At 45.3% G+C, this 21,237-nt stretch overlaps 1 long non-coding RNA gene across 1 annotated transcript; it reads right to left on the reverse strand.

Annotated features, from left to right (window-relative positions):
* Positions 1 to 71: 71 nt before the first annotated feature.
* On the reverse strand, positions 72 to 7,681 carry LOC138102820 (uncharacterized). Its single transcript, XR_011147560.1, has 2 exons — positions 7,156 to 7,681; positions 72 to 5,711 (listed from the first exon to the last, which is right to left on the reverse strand). It is a non-coding gene; the product is annotated as an uncharacterized lncRNA (long non-coding RNA).
* Positions 7,682 to 21,237: the final 13,556 nt, after the last annotated feature.

Below are 21,237 nucleotides of genomic sequence, written 5' to 3' on the forward strand. Positions count from 1 at the left end.
GCGTGTACCACCCCAAAAGCATACCTTGAATCAGTCCAAATGTGTCGGGAAAGGCGCGGGAGACAAGCTCATGATTTCATGATCGGCAAGCCTCGATTTTATTGTCTTTTCATCTCTTATTTATACAACACTTAAACAGCTCATACATATTGCAAAACCTGAGCTCACGATTGGTCATCTTCTCTCGTGGGAACAACACACCCCGCGGTGATGGTTTCTTCATTCCAATCTGCTCTGGCTTGTGTCCTGTTGGACACCTTGATGATAAGAAACCCCTTTTCCCACGACAGGCTAACTCCTACATCCTGCAAGGCTCTATCTTATCATGTCCTCTGCTGCGCAGCCATTCCTCAGATAAGCTCTCTACACTTCCCCCGTTTTCTTTATGTGCTATCATGCTCAGAGTTGTTGTTTTTAGCAGTACCCTCTTGATACAAGTTAGAGCGCAGCTGAACAGGACTAATCCTACCAAAACCATAATCAATAAGAGAAACAATGTTTTTACCATGCTTCTTACCCAACCACCCAATCCCAGTTCACTGACCAGCCCATCTAGGCCAAAGAAACCTGTATCTTCCTTAATTTTTTGAGAGTGATTTATAAGCTGTTGAATCTCTGCATGAATAGAGCGAGAATGATCATTTAGATCCATGCAGCATAATCCCTCAAATTCTTCACACCCGTGTCCATGAGCTAACAACAGAAAATCAATAGCAGCTCTATTTTGTAATACAGCATGCTGGACTGTGCTTAAATCATCTGCAAGTGCGGACAGTACTCTACTTGTTCCATTTGCTTGCTTCACTACCCAGCAGCTTAATCTCTCTATATTGCGATGAGCTCGAGCTGCTGCCCCTCCAGGCAAAAATAGTGATGAAAAAATTACCTCCCACTTGTTCCACAAGGTCAATTCATCATCACAATTTGATTGGAGGGTCTGGGATAGGTCTCTGCGCCATCTGGTGGGGTGGGTTTTATTTGGGTGGTGCTGTGGAAGGGCTAAACTAAGCTGTCCGATTGTACACGGACCGCCAACGGGCAAGGTAGGGATGCCGGACCAAGCACGATTTCCGCAAATTAGAAAATATCCAGGGGGCAGCCTTCTGGGTATGACTGTGCCTGGTGCAGGTTTTTCCTGTGTCCTACCAGTGTGGTTGCACCACGATTTTTCCCATTCTAAACTGTTCCCTATGGGAGACAACCAAGTAGGAGTAGATACATTTTTCCAGCAGTTGGTATGCGTGCCTTCAGAGCAGTGTGAATTCCTGCTATCTATATAAAAGCAACTAGTGGCGTTTAAAGAATCAATCAATTCAATCTCTTGCGGCTCAGGCCCGAATGGGAGGCGGTCATCCCATACATCATACTGCTCGAAACTTTCAATGATGTTATTGCCAGTAATTCGGCCTGATCGGAACCCTGTATCATTGGCGGCTGACCTGAAATGGAGCCAAGTTGTATTTGTTAGGGGGACTCCTATTAGGCACGTAAGAAAAGGAGTACTTGGGGTAGCTAAGCTGGCACAGAACGTAGTTGTATTTAATTCGTGTGCCAAAGATACCCAAACATTTTGCCTTGGATCGAATAGCTTAGGAGGGTATCTATGCTTGAGGGCCAAAGTGCCTGGGACGCTTAGAAGACCCAATACGGTGAGTATACCGGCGGCACACATTGTCCCAGTCATGGGGTTTAACCTGCCACAGCTCTGGGACATCAAGGCCTGTCTTGCAACGGGCTTCTAGGATAGCGGAACGTTTGTTAGCTAATATGCTTTAATTCCCACCGCAATTCTCGTAGGTGGAGGTCTTTGATATTTTCTAGTAACGCTAAACTCTGATCTAGAGGTACTCCCGTTAGTTTACCAAGATTTTCCTGAGCTGATGCTCGATTCCACTGAAACTCACAATTGAGACACCTTAACCCTGTGGACACTTGTCGCTGAAAGATCCACCACTGTAAATTACAACCTCTGCAATGAATTCTAACCCGAGCTTAAATGGCAACAATTATAACAAACAATGCATGAGCGTTGGCAATGTGGCAAAAAGTCCGCGTATAATCGGGGAATGAGGGTCTCTTCAATTTCCCGTTCAGAGTCTATTAGAAATTTAGTATGGAATTCCTCTTCGGTGTTATGTAGCACTTGTGAGACCACCTGTTGGAGTCGTCTCTTCTTCCTCTGTCGCGGACTGTCCCTGCGTATAAGCTGGCTTAGTCCATTTGGCAGGGATCCACTGCGGTCCTGTCGGGGTAGAAACACAAACATAACCTCTGCCCCAGTACAAAACTTTGGCTGGGTCCTGCCATAATCCTGACTGGGGGTCTTTAAATCTGACCCACACTTCTGGTTGCGGATTAGAAGGTGGGGTAAAATGGATTATGGCAGGAGGAGACTGTCTATCTCCAAAAATGCAAAGATGATTTAAAACAAATAAGCATTTCAGTAGTTTGTCTTGGGTATTAGGAATGTCAGGATATTTTTCTAGATACTGTTTTAATGTACCGTGTGCTCTTTCCACAATTGCTTGACCCGTGGGGGAGTGAGGAATTCCCCTTTTGTGGACAATATTCCATTGGGTCATATATTTGGCTATTCGCATACTGCAATAGGCGGGCCCATTGTCTGTTTTAACTGTTATAGGGACTCCCATGATAGCAATACAGCTATTCATGTGGCGTTCAACATGTTTGGCTGTTTCTCCTGCTTGAGCAGTTGCCCACATAAAATGACTATAGGTGTCTATAGTAACATGAACATATTTTAGCCGTCCAAAGCTGGCGACATGAGTGACATCCATTTGCCAAATTTCGTTAGCCTTTAGGCCCCTGGGGTTAACACCTGCTCCTAAACCTAGCCCCTTATTGTGGAAACTGCACACGGGACACGCTTTAACTATGGCTTTTGCCTCTTCAATTGGGATACCAAATTCCCTTGACAAGCCTTTGGAATTCTGATGAAAAATAGCATGGCTTTCTCGCGCCATTGTTTGTTTCGGGAGAATATTTTGGGCAAGCGAGACAAGTTTATCTGCTCTTTCATTTCCTTCACCCAGGCCTTCATTCCACATGTGGCTGCGAATATGGAGAATGGAATAGGGGTGTGACCGTTCTCTTAGGGCGCGTTTTAGTTGCAGAAAGAGTTCATAAAGCCTTTTGTTTTGTACTTCCTTAATGACTGCATCCTCAATTCTTGAGGCGACGCCCACTACATACAGCGAGTCCGAAACTACGTTTAAGGGTCCTGTGAGGTGGGTTACTGCCCAAACGACTGCAAGTAATTCTAAGGTTTGCAGGGTATCATCTGACGAGGCGTTTATTAAATGCTGATGCCATTGCTGGTCTTGTTTCCATACGACGGCTGCTTTCCTTGTCTTTCTTCCGGCGTCTGTGAATGCAGTAATGGCATTGTGGATAGGCTTATCTTCTCGCAAGGGTTTTGAAATCCAGTTCCATGCTCCTATCCACTGTAATGCCTTGGGAAACAGGGGACCAGTCTGAATTTTGGCTCCTGAGGACAACAGCGCTTCCGTGAGTGATGAAGAATTTAGCAAGTACCAGTCCAAGGCAGGTTTTTCCATCGGGAGATTGATGCACTCAGGTTCTTGTCCTCCAATTTCCAGAATGCGCAAACGTCCTTTCTTAATTAAATTAGCCAAATTTTCAAGTTTTGTGGTAATAGTTTTTCGCTGCTGCAACTGTGGTGATATCCATTCTAAAACCGTCAGCTCCCCCGTTTTCTTTAGCTGCGTAATTGCGCCGAGGAGGTGAGTTTCAGAATTCCAAATAGTAAGAGAGAGGGGGATGTCTGGATTAAGACGCGAAACAAAACCGTCTGTGATACAGGTGGTGATTTGTTGTAGAGCTTCTTGCTGCTGCGGCGTTAGGTGTACTGGTGCGCATGGATCTGATCCTTTTAGTAAGGGACGGAGCTGGTCTAAAAGAACATTAGGGATTCCTACTATTGGCTTTAACCACTGCAGATCACCTAACAGTTTTTGAGCATCATTTAAAGTGGTGATTGAGGCTTGGATATGCAGTTTTTGAGGCTTCACTCTTTGATTGGTGATGACCCATCCTAAATACTTCCACGGGGAGGATATTTGAATTTTGTTAGCAGCTATTACTAAAGACCATTCTTGAAGAGAGGAGGTAATAAGCTGAATTTCTGTTTGGTCAAAAGGCTCCTTCTGCGCAAACAAAATATCATCCATATAATGATAAATGATGGTCTGAGGTAACTTTTGTCGCAGTGGCTGTAATGCTGCATCGACATACAATTGACATATGGTGGGAGAGTTGCGCATTCCTTGCGGCAATACAGTCCACTCAAAACGTTTGTCTGGTTCACCACGATTGAGAGCAGGCAATGAAAAGGCAAATCGCTTTGTATCATCTGGATGTAGTGGAATTGTGAAAAAGCAATCTTTTAAGTCAATAATGAGAAGAGGCCAATCTTGTGGCAACATTGCTGGATTAGGGAGTCCTGGCTGCAGCGCTCCCATAGGCTCCATACGAGCATTGACAGTTCGAAGGTCTTGTAGCAGACGAAACGTGCCATTTTTCTTTTGGATGACAAAAATTGGGGTGTTCCATGGGCTTGTCGAAGGCTTGAGATGTCCTTGTTGAAGCTGCTCATTGACTAGAGCGTGTGCTTGAAGCAGATTTTCCCGTTTTAAAGGCCATTGCTTAACCACTACAGGGTTATTGTCAGTCCATCTTAGTGGCAGCGGGAAATTCCAAGCAACGGCCCTTAGCAGAAATGGCGATCATCGGTAAGCACAAAACTCATTTGGGCCAATACATCTCTTCCGATGAGGCAGTCGACTGTGGGGGGTAGAGGGGCGATAGAAAAAGTTGCGGTAGTTTTCTTGCCCTCAATTTCTACAGTTATCAGCGGAGATTTGTGTGCTAGTTTCATTCCTCCGACACCAGTGATGGCTGTCATTGCTGGCAGAAGAGGCCAATGTGAGGGCCATGTGTTCACATCGACAATGCTGGAGTCTGCCCCTGTGTCTAGGAGGCTCTGTAACGTGATTGTTTCTCCTTTATAGGTTAGGGCACACGGCTTCCGTGGACGGCTATTAAGATCGATGGTGAGCAAGGTTAGTTCCCCAGTTGAGCCGTAGCCTGTATGAGCATTTGGTTGAGCCTGCAAGGGTTGCATGCCTTGTGTGGCTTGAGGCAAAGGTACAAATTGAGCTAGTCTTTGGCCTTTAGGAATCCTTACAGGTGGATGAACAGTATAAGCCAGTATGAAGATATCACCTTGTGAGTCAGCGTCCACCACGCCTGGTTGAACGAATAGTCCTAGGGCAGTGGCAGATGATTGGCCAAGAATCAAGCCTCCTACTGGTGTACCATTGAGGCAGATGGGTCCTGTGAGTCCTGTAGGGATGTTATGGATTTCAGACGTCAGGAGATCACAGTCTACTGAGGCTGCCAAGTCCAGGCCGATGCTGCCACTTGTTGCTGGCTGGAGGCAGGGCAAGGGTTTGCAGCTGCTACTTGTGTCCCTGCGCGGCTGCTGGACGCGCTGCTCCGGGAGTTTCCCTGCTTCTTGTTGCGGCAGGCATTCGAGTTATGCGTATTGGATTGGCATTTGTTGCACCAAACTCCGGATGCTGAGCACTCCCGACGAAGGTGACCCGACTGGCCACATCGATAGCATCTCATTCTGTTTCTCTCTGGAGGCAACCGGGGGCGCGTGGCTGCTGCTTGGAGGGGAGCAAGGGCGGCCATTACCTGCGTCTGAGCACTAGCTGCTTGTTCCTTCAATCCCTCCCCCAGCTTTTCTAATGCGTGGACTAAAAAGGCTTGAGCACCTGAGGGCAAGGTCGCAGCTTTATCTAGTAATGCCTGAGTGGTCCAATCACCAGGTATAGAGGTAATCAGAGATCTAGTGGCAGGATTGCTATTTTGCAAAATGCACTGTCTTAAAATAGCATCTTGCATATGATCGGGTATCCCTGCCCTAGAGATAGCATCCATAACCTTATCAACAAAGGAGCTTAACGATTCATCACGACCCTGCTTGATGCTCATATATAGGGGGGTCCCTCCCGATGTCCTGACTTTATCTATTGCTCTCTTAGCTACTGCCATTGCCTCCCTAAGTTTATGTGGCCCTAGTCCAGCTTGAGCTTCAACTCTGAGATACAGGCCCTGTCCCATAAGCTCGTCTACAGTAAGGCCTGTTAAGGGATCCCCTTGGGGTCTGGGGAGATTAGTGCTACTTGCCGCTTCCTCTCTCCACCTTGCCTCAAAAAGCAATCTCTGAGAGGGGGTGTAAATGAGTTTCGTGATAGCCAGGATATCGGCAGGCAGGAGAATGTGGGCATTAAAAAGATAATCTAACATCTGCTTAGCTGGTTCACTAGACACCCCAAAGTTACTGACTGTTGCTCTCAGCTGGGACAGGAGTTTCCAGTCGAGATGGGCAAACTGCGCGTTCTGACCCCCTTGCGCATTAGTAGTGAAAACAACAGGGAAAGCCATCGCTTCTTGTGCCGCTGCTAGGAGCTCGGAATCTCCCCTTTCCATGCCGTCTCGGGCAAGCGCCTGCCACAACTCTCTCCTCCTTGCTGCCATAGCCTCCGCCGGGTCAGATTCTGCCCCAGGGACAGGCTCCGTGGCATTAGAGGGGTCGGGCGGCAGCGGCGGGCATGAGGGGGTTAATGCAGAAACGGCGATTGAAGCGGAAGGTGGGGGGGCAGGCAGGGGGGTAGGCAGCGTGGGGGATTGACTGTCAGTGGGGGGTGGCTCTGGAGGAATCTCAATAGTGGCAAAGGCAGGGGGGTTGGGGGCTGTAGGGAAAACCGAGGAGTCATTATCTTGGTTATGGGAATGCGCTATCTTAATGCCTATGACTGCTCGCTTCTCTGCCTGCACTAACAGTAACTCATTATGAACTGCTTTCCAAAGTTTGCTTATTTTCTTGGCTGACTTATCATCGTCTAAAACAAGGCTAAAAAGTTCATTCCCGTACCTCCGCCATTCTGCTAATTCGTGAATGCTGTGAGGGTCGTTAAAGAAACCATAAGAACGCGCGTGAGTTAGTAGGGAAGGGAGGTCTTTTTCTAAGTTAAAAGCTTTAAAGTGACGCTTAAGAAGAAAAGCTTTAAATAAATCCTGTGCTGCTTGCCTATCCATACTTACGGTACCGTTGCTAGCCCTCCAGGCTTCGGCAGCACGTATCAGCGAACCCACCGGTGTGGTCGTTCGGGCACGGAGACGGAAACAGTTGTTCTCCGCTCTTATTGCCGTCCCTCTAGCTGCAGGACCTGAACCCAACGCACCTTTCCTTGTGGAAGTGGGGGTAGGGGGGGGTACATGACGTGCCTTCTGTTCGGGCGTCAGATGTCGGGAAAGGCGCGGGAGACAAGCTCATGATTTCATGATCGGCAAGCCTCGATTTTATTGTCTTTTCATCTCTTATTTATACAACACTTAAACAGCTCATACATATTGCAAAACCTGAGCTCACGATTGGTCATCTTCTCTCGTGGGAACAACACACCCCGCGGTGATGGTTTCTTCATTCCAATCTGCTCTGGCTTGTGTCCTGTTGGACACCTTGATGATAAGAAACCCCTTTTCCCACGACAGGCTAACTCCTACATCCTGCAAGGCTCTATCTTATCATGTCCTCTGCTGCGCAGCCATTCCTCAGATAAGCTCTCTACACAAATGTTGAGAGGTTTTCCTTTGGCCAACACCAAGGCTCGAGTTAGGGCTGTTATTTCAGCCTTTTGAGCTGATGTCCCCACAGGTAATGGTTTTGCCTCAATGACGAATCTGTGGTTGTAACTGCATACCCAGCGAGCCGCTTACCATTCTTGATATAACTGCTCCCATCAGTGAACCAGTTTTCCGCATTTTCTAGTGGAGAGTCCTTTAGGTCCGGGCGGCTGGAGTAAACTGCCTCCATGGCTTCGATGCAGTCATGCTTTCCAGGCTCCTCAGTAGCTTTGCCTTGGAGGTAAGCTGCTGGGTTTAAAATGTTAGTTACTTGGATACTCACATCCTCTGATTCTGCCAGGACAGCCTGGTATTTGAGAAAGCGAGATGGGGTTAACCAGTGATTTCCTTTTTGTGTGAGCACTGCTGACACCGTGTGAGAGACAAAAACAGTTATCTGCTGGCCCAGTGTGAACTTGTGAGCTTCTTCTATGTTCAGGATCACAGCTGCCACTGCACGCAGGCAGGGGGGCCATCCTTGGCTGACCACGTCCAGCTGCTTGGAGAAATAAGCCACTGGCCTTTTGTAGGGTCCCAGCTTCTGTGCCAAAAGTCCCAGCGCCAGTCCTTGTCTCTCATGTGAGAACAACAGAAAAGGTTTAGTGACATCTGGTATGCCCAGTGCTGGAGCTTGCATTAACTCACGTTTCAGGGTTACAAATGCAATATTAGTCTCTGGTGTCCAGCATAGGTGAGTTCCCCCAGTCTCTTTTAGGAGTTGGTATAAAGGTTTCACAATGAGTCCATAGTTATAGATCCATAATCTACACCATCCTGTCATTCCCAGAAAGGTTCTTAGTTCTTTGGTTGTGGTTGGCCTGGGCAGTTGACAAATTGCCTCTTTCCTGTTGTCTCCCAAGGCTCTCTCCCCTCCTGCCAGTTCATACCCCAGATATGTAACTTTCTGCAGGACTAGCTGAGCCTTTTCAGGGGAGACTCTATATCCACTTAGTCCCAGAAAATTTAAAAGACTTACAGTCTAGTTCTTGCAGTCTTCACGGGTCCTTGTTGCTATCAGTAGATCATCGATGTACTGCAGAAGCGTACCTTCTCCAAGTGGCGGTGTCCAGGCTTCCAGTTCCTTGGCTAATTGACCTCCAAATATCACGGGTCTATTTTTGAATCTTTGTGGCAATACAGTCCACGTGAGCTGACTTTTTCTCCCTGTTCTGGGGTTTTCCCATTCAAAGGCAAAAATTTCCTGACTGCTTTCAGCTAATGGCAGACAAAAGAGAGCATCTTTTAAATCTAAAACTGAAAACCACACTCAGTCACTTTGTAATTTTGTGAGTAAAGTGTCCTTAGGTCCTGAACTAATCAATAACTTCCATTTGGCTTCTGTACTGGTAGAATTGGGGTATTGCAGGAAGGTCTACACTCTCTCAACAACCTCTGATTAATAAATGTAGTAATTATTGGTTTTATTCTTACTCATGTTTCATGCCTTAGTGTATATTGTTTAATTGACACTGGTTGTGCCCCTTCCAGTAGTTCAATAATCACTGGGGGAGCCCGTTTTGATCTCTGGAATTTCAACATCTCCTACTAATGGGATCACTTGATTTGTTATTTTGCTATCTATGGGTATTTCTCTTTCCTTTATCTAATCTTAGTGGTTTAACTTACACTTTAAAGTCTTAGTCAGGTATCTTCAGGAGGCTTCTTTGGTTGTAGCTTCTTTATACAGTTTTTGTTATAATAATATTCTTACTCTGCTGTATAATTCTATACATTAGGAAGGATTAGTTTTTATGATACAAAACTAACACACAAAACATTTTCATACAAAATGTTCTCATGCAAACATATCTTTACATTAGGGCTATGCTCTGTTTTCCAGGAGACAGATTATAGCACTCTTGTCATTTAATCTTGACACAAACTACAAACTGTGGCTTTATTTTGGTGGGATTAAAAATGAAATGAATTCTCTTTCAAACCTAGTTTTTTTGGTTTTTTTGTTTTGTTTTGTTTTTTTTCATCCCATTCTGCACCTACAACTGAGATTGCAGAATGTGCTATAAATAGGAGGGGTGAGGAAAAGTGAAAACATCCTCTTAAGACATACGGCTTGAGATTGAACAGCACTTTAGTTTGAGAGCTGGTAGAAGGCTTTTCTGTATCCCTCTTGGTTTAGGAAGGGGGATTCAATCATTTCTCATGTAGCATTTGCTTGTGTTTTGTCAAGATTCTTTAATTCACTAATTAGAAAATCCAAAAATTTAGCTAGATTATAATAATTTTGAAGCCTTCTGAGGCAGAACCAGGAAGGTTAATTCACATTTGTAGGATTTCAAATATGTATAAATTCTTATACCAACTCTCAGGATAATATTGGTTGAGACAAATTATACATCTGTAAGACTTTAACCACACCATTTTTCAGTAAAAAGACAAAACAAGTTAGACAAAAATTAAACTCAAGAATATGTAGAATGCTTTAACTTCTATTTGATCTCTCACCAAGTCACTTGCAATGAAAACACAAACAAATTACAAACATTAACCAACTGACAATGCGAGCAATTATGGTGACACTTTACATTTCATTGGTTTTCACACAGCTCCATCTCATGTGTTGGTAGATTCCTATAAAAGAAAAGTGAAAATTTGGCCCACTAGACCAATTATTAAAAAGAAGTAAAACCTTTTGGGGCTAACACAAAGTGACAGTGAAGCAATGGTTATCACATTTAGGTGTGATTTTGCTGCTAGCAGTTTCCTTGCTCTCAAACTGCTTTCTTTATCTTTGATGTTGGGACATTTGACATTCCTAGAGAAGAGAAAAGAAACAAACTTCCCCCCCAAAAAAAATGAAAAATATGTCTGAGTGAAACAAGAGTTTAATTGCATTAACTTATTCAAGTGGAGTTTTAGTATTTATTCTATGAAGTGCTTGTTGCACCACTTTTGTTGTCTCCCACAGGTTTTCGGTGGGGTTTCTTCCAACTGATTCTTCAGTGGAGGGAGTGAGACTGCTTCTAAAAGTTTTGCAAGAGTTGCAGTCTGTGAATCAGGCATTTGGATTGCCTTTTTTTTTTTTTTTTTTTTCTTCAGGGTTTTAGTAGGCTTCTGCTTTTCGCCCTGGAGCAGTTTGCCTTATCAGTTTGCTCCCTTTGTTCTAGTGATTTTCCCTTTGGACAAGATCAAGTTCGGCAGCAAGCAATGCTACTGCCTAAAACCCCTTTTTTTTATTTTATTTTATTTTTTTTTTAATTACCAAGTCCACCCCAGGAGTAGAGAGGTGATTAACAGATTAACCACGGAAGATTAGCAAAACAGTTTCTCCATAGGTTTCTCTACAGCCCCCGCAGATGAGGCTGCATGACAAATACCTGGGCCTGCACAGGGACAGCATCATCCCCACAAGGCAGCAGCTGCAGAATTGGCTGCAGGATTAGAATCTGCCAATTCTAGTTTTCCACAATAAACCACAGACTGGTGGCGGGGTTCCCCACAAGATAGGAGCTCCGGATTCGCCTCAGGTCTGAAACCTGCCAATTCTGGCTTTTCACAACAAAACACGAAAGGCACAGGGGCACAGGTCCCCTCCAAACAGGAGCCTTTCAGCTCTGCACAAGCACCACATAACAGGAGCCTTACAGCTCTGCACACCCAAACCTGTTAATCACGTCCGCAATTCTTACAACTTCTGCCATCACCTTTGCCATCGTTTTGCCTTTTCCTCATCTCTTCTTACATACACATACACTTGCTGTACTTTTCTAACCAGTTTCTCTCAAATTTCTCACTATTCTCTGCCACGCTCCCCTTACTCTAACATTATCTGCACTTCCATTTTTTTTTTTTTTCTTGCTCTTTCTAGTCTGACACCAAGCTCTCTCCTCTCGCAGCTTGGACACCACCCACTCCATTTAGTAGAAGTACAATACCACTTTCTCTCACAATTAATACATGCACAGAAATACAAGCTTCACAACTGTTTTCATACACTAAACACAGGATTTCAAAAGGGAAATCAGATGGAGCTACATTAGAAAGGTGTTGGGGGTCTGGATGTTTTCAATTCAATAGCTAAAATCTTTTCTCCTCTAAAATCTGCCCCCCCCTTCGGACAGTAAGGTTGAATTCCAAACCAATGGTTTATATGATTTATCCTCATTCACTCTTTGCCAAACGCTTCGCTTTTCTCTGGCCGAGCCCGTCGCCGGGGTACGGAACCGCAGATAGAGCTCCTCACTCGCTTCGCACCTTGACAGCGCGTCTCATCCACTCTCACTCACACAGCAGCACAATAGCAACAGACAAAACGCAAATAGCCGTACGCAAATAGCCGTACAATATCGCATAACAGCGGGGTCCAACCGTTGCCCACCGACCACAAACACAAACCAACAGAGAGTCAGTTTATGCGGTGCTTTATTCAGGGCCCGGGGACCTGGGGACTGGTGTCCCAAATCAGGCTTCCCAAAGACCTATCGTTTCACTCAGCTCTTTATACAGTTTCAAACATTGGCACACATACAAAACATTAACAATTGATAATCATACCCCAAGCCGTATATCTTCATGGTTGTCTAGTCTTAGATAATGCTCAATCGAACTCCCACCACTGAAATCCCCCTTGCATGCAACATATATCGACCCAGAACTATTTACTTTTAGACATGTTCTCCATGCCCAGCTAATTCACTACTCCTAACTTCCCCACCCAGCACATTCCATTCCTGTTTCCCAAGAGAACTATTTCTACACCTGAGGCCTTACAGCCTAGCAGAGCCTTAGCCTTACTACTTCTAAAATCCAATATCCTATCCTTTTTGTAACAAGTCCCCCCTTTTGAGCATCCTTCGAGCTTCTTCTGGGTTCGCAAGGATGCTCAACAATTCATGTTGCCGTTTCGCAATAAGCAGGAGGTGGAGTGGCTGGTTCTGCCAGAACTTCTCTTCGCATTATCGCCTTCATTATTCGCCGAGAGTGTTGACCTTCCTTGACAATCATTCCTAAAAGACACTTATATACTATTAAGGCAACTAAAATGATTATAACAATCATGATTCCATACTGTACAATTGAGGATATCCATCCGGACATCCGAATTCCCAGGGAGCTGAACAGTTCTCCAACCCAATTATGTTCTGCCTCTTTCTGAATATTATTCACCTTTCCTTCAATCTGTTCTAATTGACTTATATCCTTTTCTACTTCCTGTGTAACATTCGGGATGTGAATGCAGCAATGATCATCTCTACCATGCAGATATCCACATATGCCATGCTCCTTCAACAATATCATATCTAAAGCCATCCGATTTTGAATTGTCATCCTAGACGTAGCTTGTAACTGCAGATTTAAGTCCTTGAATCCCTTCTTGGTCACAGCCGCCAACCTTTCTGTTTGCCCCAACAATTTGTACAACATTTCCCTGTTTCGATATGATGATATTGGTGCAAAGAGAGATTCTAATACCCACCCAAATTTAACTCCTGAAGAAGGTCCATGCCAATCTTCCCCTTCTTCTAACCCTATGTCTCCAATTTCCTGACTTATATCTCGCTTATGTCTCATTTGTATTTCTGAGGCCGTCAATTTTGTCGATTTCCAAAAAGGACAAAGAGTTGGAACTCCTAAAGTAATTTGTGTAGTTGGACCATCTACCGGCATATGAGTGGTCCAGTGTCCGTGACCCATTACCCAAACTAAATTTCCTGGAGCTCGGATTGATGTAGTTTTACAGTTTAACTCTCCTTCTGTATTTTTGTCTTTTATCGTGTGGTTATATCCCCTACATTCACAGCCAAATCTCAAAAGTACCTTTACAGGCAGTAGACTCACAGACTCACTTGGGCTGTCACAAGTGAAGACCTTAGTGCAATTCCAATCGGTCATTCCAGGTGCATCTTTTCTCCAATTACCCTGTCCTTGATAGGTCTTTGAGTAAGTTTGGTTTTTCCGTCCCTTCCAATAAATACACCATTGAACTGTTCCTATGTAACTATAGGTTTCTAACAAACTAGGTCCCCAGATTGTCTGCCATTGCCCCATGGTAGTTGTGTTTGTAACATTCTGGCATATTATTTCAAAATATTGTTCAGTTGCCGGGACTTCTAGCGTTTGCCTCTCATCGTATTCACACCATCCTACTCCATGGAATCTTCCGATTTTGGTAAATACAGCATTCGGAAGCTTGTAACAATCTGCTCGGTTCCCCAGGGTTTTCCAGTGTTTCCTTATCACATTTGTCCGATTAACCAATTTAGTTCGGATCCTAGTCTCCTGGGTACAACTTAAGGTAACTGTTCAATTAGATGCAGGCATGTCTGGAGCTGGTATAATTCCCCATGGTATAGGATCTCCTGCCGCAGGGGGCAAAGGCAGACATGCAGTGATTGCTGATACATTTTGTGTTTGCCCAAAATCCCTAATTAAACCCACAATCAGATTCTCTGGTTTGGTTCGGATTTCATCCTCTGGTACCTGCCGAGTCACCCTTGTTCTTTCAACATAAACACTAATCATCCCGGTTGCCCACCAATCATCTCGAGCAACCCAACACCAGTATTGTCCATTATCTTGCTGTTCCAGGACCTCTTTAATTACTAACACTATTTCTTGGGGTTTTCTTCTAATTTGATATTTCCCTTGAGCCACCAAGTTCTGTCCTCCAAACCACCATTCATACTCAGTGTAGCTTTCAGTTGGTATCCTACATCTTAAAACCAAATCCTGCCCTTCCTTTGCGTTATATATTTCCTGTTCAGGCTTGATTCCTCGATCCTGTTGTAATACCACTTCTACCTTCCTGACCCCATAATCTCCCCTATTACCACAAACGAGAACACAAAGGTATTTACCCTTCGATCTACCAATCTCTGAGTTCGTTATATTCAACCATCCTCTGCTTTCATTTCCCTGCGTCCACCAACTTGTCCCTTGTACCTGTGGATTCCACATTTCCTGTGTCGTGTTCCATTTCCACCATTTCATTCCAATCTGTTTCTGACACCCTGTCTCAATTTTATGAGTACATTTTATTCTGAGAGGAGGTCCGTCCCACATATCTACTTTCCCATTTGGGAGAGTCACCTGGACCTTATTTTCCGGTTCTGTTTGGGAGATATTTAAAATGTCAAGATTTACGAATCCATAATCATAACTCCCTTTTATCCAAACTATACAAGCATATTTTCCTGCTCTGGCCTTTGTTACATTGGATATCTGCAGGGTAGTCCTACCTTTTTGCTGCTTCTCATCCCAGACCGTTTCTACTCCTTTATCTTGAATTTGATCCTTGGTGATCCATTTCCATCGTGCCCTGACTCTGTCCCATCCAGCTCCCTGGTCATCGACAAACAAACATGTGAGATTTACATTTGAATTCTCCGGTACCCACACCCTTGATTCAGGTATTGTGATTTTAACAAAGGTTTCAACAATTATTATTTTACTCAAGAGTAACAACAACAGCATTAATTTTTGGCTTTGAACACCATTCTTGTGGGAGATAGGGGTTCCACCGACCATCGGGAGGGGACCTTTTTGACCCGTGTGTAATGGATCCAGCTGTTGATCCCGTCGACCTTAACGGCGGTGTAAGTTGTCATTATCACTTGATGGGGGCCGTCCCATGTTTCCTTCAGAGGCTCCACCGACCAGTTCTTCACATAAACTTGGTCTCCTGGGTGAATATCGTGAGCAGGAGTGTCCAGAGGTAACGGTCGATTCCACTCCAGCGTGGATCTCAGTGCTGCAAGGGTCTTATTTAAAGACAAAACATAATTTACAATCATCTGATCCCCAATTACATGTGGGTCCCCTTGATAGGTTACAGCATGATATGGTTTGCCGTACAAAATTTCATACGGACTTACCCCTATCCTTTCTCGTGGTTTAATCCTAATCCTTAGAAGGGCTAGAGGCAATGCTTGGGGCCACTGTATTTTAGCTTCTTGACAAATCTTTTTAATTTGATTTTTCAGAGTTTGATTCATTCGTTCCACCTGACCACTAGATTGAGGTCTCCAGGGGGTGTGTAAGTGCCACTGAATTCCCAGAATAGTAGAAACTTCCTGCACGATTCCTGCAGTAAAATGTGGTCCTCTATCTGATGATATTCCTAAAGGAACCCCAAACCTCGGAATAATTTCCTTGAGAAGGGTTTTCACTACCTCCTTGGCCTGGTTCGTCCTGCAAGGGAAAGCTTCGGGCCATCCTGAAAAGGTGCACACATAAACTAGTAAGTACTTGTATGCCTGAGATTTTGGTAACTCGGAAAAATCTATTTGCCAGTAATCCCCTGGTTGTGGCCCTACACGTATTTTCCCCATTTGGACCTGTCTTCTAACCAACGGGTTATTTTTAATGCAAATCGGGCAGGTGGCATTTATTCTTTTGGCCATTGTTATCATCGAATTAGAGAGTACTATTTTCTTTAGATGTTCTACCAATGCTTCTGCACCACAGTGGAGTTTGTTATGTTCAGTTTTCATGACTACTTTCATTAATTCCACTGGCAGTATAACTTGTCCGACCGGTGTTACATACCATCCTACAACATTCCTTCTTGCTCCAGTGAATTGTGCCAACCGTTCATCCTCCGGAGAGTAGCACGGTTTCTCTTCCAAATAAGGTGCAGCAGGATTTTCTCTTGTCGGTATCAGAGCCATTTGAGTCCAGACCAATCTGGCTGCCTTTTTCGCAGCTTCATCTGCCATCCGATTCCCCTGAAATTCCTTCCCGGAGTCTGCTTGATGACCTCGGACATGCATGATCGCTACTGCTTTAGGTAAGTGTACAGCTTCCAACAACTGAATTATTACTTCCTTATGTTTGATCTGTGAGCCTTGAGAGGTCAAAAGTCCTCTTTCTTTCCACAGAGCCCCATGGATGTGAACTACACCGAATGCATACTTTGAATCAGTCCAAATGTTCACTTTCCTGTCTCTACTAAGGACCAATGCCCTTACCAACGCCCATACTTCTGCTTTTTTGCGCTGAAGTTTCCGGAGGCAGTGCTTTAGCTTCCACTATTTCCTGGAGTGTCACCACAGCATACCCTGCATACCTGGTTCCATGCTCCATAAAACTGGATCCGTCCGTAAACAGCTCCACATCGGGATCTGCCATCGGGACATCTTTCAGATCTTCACGGCTGGCATACACTTGTTCGATCACCTCCACGCAGTCATGCTCCAGTTCTCCTTCCTCTTGGGTGGACCTAAGGAATTCTGCTGGATTGAGATGGTTGGTTATTTTCAATTCAACATCATCTTGTTCCCGCAACTGAGCCTGGTACTGCATCATTCTGCTGGAGGAGAGCCAATGCCCCCCTTTTTGTTCCAAGACGGCTATGACCATGTGAGGTACATATACCGTGATGTGTTTTCCCAGTGTCAGTTTCCGTGCCTCCTGAATTAGGATTACCGTAGCAGCCACTGCTTGCAAACACCCTGGCCACCCTCCGCTCACCATGTCCAGCTGTTTCGAGAAGTACCCCACGGGCCTCTTCCATGACCCCAATCGCTGTGTGAGTACTCCTAAAGCTAATCTCTGCCTTTCATGCACATACAATTGAAAGTCTTTTGTCAGGTCAGGCAGACCCAGAGCGGGGGCCTCTTTGAGTGCTTGCTTCAATTCCTGAAAGGCCTTGTGCTGTGTCTTACCCCACTTGAATTCGGGTTCCTTGATTGTTTCATATAGTGGTTTGGCCATAAGTCCGAAATTTGGAATCCACAGGCGACACCAGCCGACCATTCCTAGAAAAGATCTTAGTTCCTGATTATTTCGTGGTACAGGGATTGCACAGATGGCTTGAATGCGGTTCACCCCTATTCTCCTGGCTCCTTGTGATATTTCACATCCCAGATAAATCACCTTCTGTTGCACCAGCTGCGCTTTTTCCTTGGATACTCGATATCCTGCCTGACCCAACATGTTTAATAGTTCAATTGTTAACTTTGAGCACAGTCCCCGCTCCTCTGTTCCCAGGAGTATGTCATCCACATATTGTAAAACAACATAAGAAAAAGGAGAATCTTTTACCTTGGTAGTTTTCCATTCCTCTAACTCCTTTGCTAGCTGGTTTCCAAAAATGGTGGGTGAACACTTAAATCCTTGTGGCAACCTGGTCCATGTTAACTGTCGCTTGCGGCGAGTGTCTGGGCTTTCCCATTCAAAGGCGAAAATGTGTCGACTCTCGGGGGCCAGTGGGATGCAGAAGAAGGCGTCTTTTAGATCAATCACTGTGAACCACTGAAAATTCTCAGAAATCGATGTTAACAATGTATATGGATTGGCCACCACCGGGTGTATATCTTTGGCAATTGCATTTACTGCTCTCAGGTCCTGCACCAACCTGTATTTCCCATTTGGTTTCCTTACCGGAAAGATTGGAGTATTAAATTCCGATTCGCATTCTTGTAAAATCCCTAATGCTATAAATTGCGTGATCATTGGGGCAATTCCTTTCCTGGCTTCTAAACTGATAGGATACTGTCGAACTCTTACCGGGTGTGCCCCTTCCTTTAATTCAATTTTCACAGGAACGGCTACCCTGGATCTGCCCGGGGTCCCTGTTTCCCATACCCACGGGACTACTGCCTGCTCTATTTCCTGGGGTACCTCCTCTGTCTTTGTCTCTTTAATCACAAAAAGTTTTGCCAGATTCCCCTCCGGGATTTCTAGTTTAGCACGCCCTTTCTCAAATATGATTTTTGCATCCAGTGCCGATAATAAATCTCGCCCCAACAAGCATTCCGGGCTGCTTGGCATATATAAAAACTGCTGATCCAATTCTTTGTTTCCAAATTTGATTTCCAGTGGCCGCAAGAATGACCTCTCCACCACCTCCCCCGACACCCCTACTACTTTCACAACTGAATCACTTAACGGTCCTATTTGTTCATTGATTGCAGAGAAAGTGGCTCCTGTATCTACCCTAAATTCCCTGGGCCCCCCGTCAACTTCCAGGACCACTTTTAGATCTTTATCTAGTCAGCTCTGATTTTGATAGCTCCCCATCATAAAGGCTTGAGCGACACCTTGTGGTCCTGGCGCGAAAGGGTTTAACCCATCATTCGCATTCATTCCCTGATTCATGGGATTCCTTCCTGGAAAGTTACTCATCGGTGTCCCCATCCCCAAATTGAGGGGGCACTCATTCTTCCAATGACCTTCGGCGAAGCATCAGGCGCACTGATTGGGCCCCAATTTATCTCTACCCCTACCCATCATCTGGTTCCCTACATTCTGATTCACCAAAACCTCCGAAACCACTTCTTCCCATGCCCCCGTTTCCTCTGCCTCGTCCCCTCCCCCGGCCTCTCACATTCATCTGACTTGCCTGTTGTAACACTGCCAACATGCTTGCTTGTTGCTTCTTCACTGCCTCTTTCTCTCTATTATTGTACACTTTCCACGCTACTTCAAGCATTTTCTCCAAGTCCCGAGTGTCATTCCCTTCTAGCTTTTGTAGCTTCCTCCTAATATCCTCCTGTGACTGTCCCATAAATATCAAGGCCATTTGCAGTTTTCCTGCCTCCGATTCCACGTCTAAGTCTGTATACCTCCGCGCTATTTCTTTCAGCCTCTCCAAGAACGCAGATGGTGACTCTACCTTATCCTGTCTTACCGCATACAACTTAGACCAATTTAAAATCTTTGGAATTCCCCTCTGAATTCCTTCCACCAACAGCTCCTGATAAACCTGCAACCTATGATACTCTTCTGACGAATTAGGGTTCCATTCTGGATCTTCCCTTGGTACTATTTCATTCACATTCCCTATTCCTTGTAGTGCTGGTGCTTGCAACTGAATCATATCCCTTGCCCGATTAGACATAGCTTTAAATACCATCTCCTTTTCCGTAGAATCCATTATCGAGTCTAGCAACACCTGTAGGTCATTCCAGTCCGGATTCTGTGTCTTTATTACCATTTTCACCACCCGAGCCACTTTTTCAGGATTTTCTCTATAAGCTCCTGCAGATTGCTTCCAAATTATTAAATCATTGGGGGAAAACGGAACTTTCACTCTGACCCGATCCCCTGTTGGTCCAACTGCTTCTCGCAATGGGGTCATTAGATGTGCTCGAGAAGCGCTTTTTCCCCTGTCCAGACGCCCTCTGCGAGTACGCTGGGAGAGCGGAGTTCGGGATTGTTCCCTCCCTCTCTCCCTGGGCTCGGGAGTTCGGGATCGTTCCCTCTCTCCTTCCTCGGAGTCAGATTCCTCTTCCGAAGAATCTGAGTCCGGGAGGAGGAGGTTGACTGGGTCGGATGGTGATACCAACAAAGACACATCCTCCTCAGGCTCAGAAAACCGTAGCCTTCGCTCTTTACAACCCGCGCATTCGTCTGGTTCCGTTTCTAACACCATCATTCCACATTTCCTCTGCCAGTCCTTTTTTCCTATTAGCTGATAAAACAAATCCAAATAGGGTATCTCATCCCACTTCTCATTTTCCCGTAAATACCGCATCATGGGGGTTATAATTTCAGAATTAATAGTGCCATTCCACGGCCACTGCATCCCCCCAGTTTCATATTCAGGCCATACCTTATTACAATAATCAATCAATTCTCTTTTCCGCAGCTCCCGTCCCAATTTACCCTCCTTCCAATGACTTAGCAAACACCCGAGGGGAGAATCCTCCGGAATATCCTTATCTGAACTTGACAAAGCCCGAAACACCCGCAACGGCATCATTCCAGAGGTATGCAACCACACAATAACGCACACAACTAATAACACACAGACTAATACCAATACCAATTACCACAATATCCAATTCCCTCCTTGCTTATCTCGTCGCCGCGAGAAGCAAGGGCTGGCTCTGCAAAGCTTTCGCTCTGTCTGACGGCCAGCGCCTAGGCTTTATAATCCCAAACCAATGCCCCAACCCTGCGAGTAGAGACTCGTCTTACTGGGCAGGCTACCACCACCGGTTTAAAAGGAATAAAGCACCTTGTGGGCTTACCTCACGGTTGTCCGTCGGACGCGGGGTCGGGCACGGGCTGATGTCTCCCCAGAAATCACCTGGTGCCGGCACGGAGCAGATCACCCCGCGAACCGCCCCTACGACCCCCGGAGTCCCATCTGGGTCGCCAGAAAACTGTTGCCCACCGACCACAAACACAAACCAACAGAGAGTCAGTTTATGCGGTGCTTTATTCAGGGCCCGGGGACCTGGGGACTGGTGTCCCAAATCAGGCTTCCCAAAGACCTATCGTTTCACTCAGCTCTTTATACAGTTTCAAACATTGGCACACATACAAAACATTAACAATTGATAATCATACCCCAAGCCGTATATCTTCATGGTTGTCTAGTCTTAGATAATGCTCAATCGAACTCCCACCACTGAAATCCCCCTTGCATGCAACATATATCGACCCAGAACTATTTACTTTTAGACATGTTCTCCATGCCCAGCTAATTCACTACTCCTAACTTCCCCACCCAGCACATTCCATTCCTGTTTCCCAAGAGAACTATTTCTACACCTGAGGCCTTACAGCCTAGCAGAGCCTTAGCCTTACTAC

Source organism: Aphelocoma coerulescens, assembly GCF_041296385.1.
Source record: "Aphelocoma coerulescens isolate FSJ_1873_10779 chromosome W unlocalized genomic scaffold, UR_Acoe_1.0 ChrW_unloc_scaf_2, whole genome shotgun sequence".
NCBI lineage: Eukaryota > Metazoa > Chordata > Aves > Passeriformes > Corvidae > Aphelocoma > Aphelocoma coerulescens.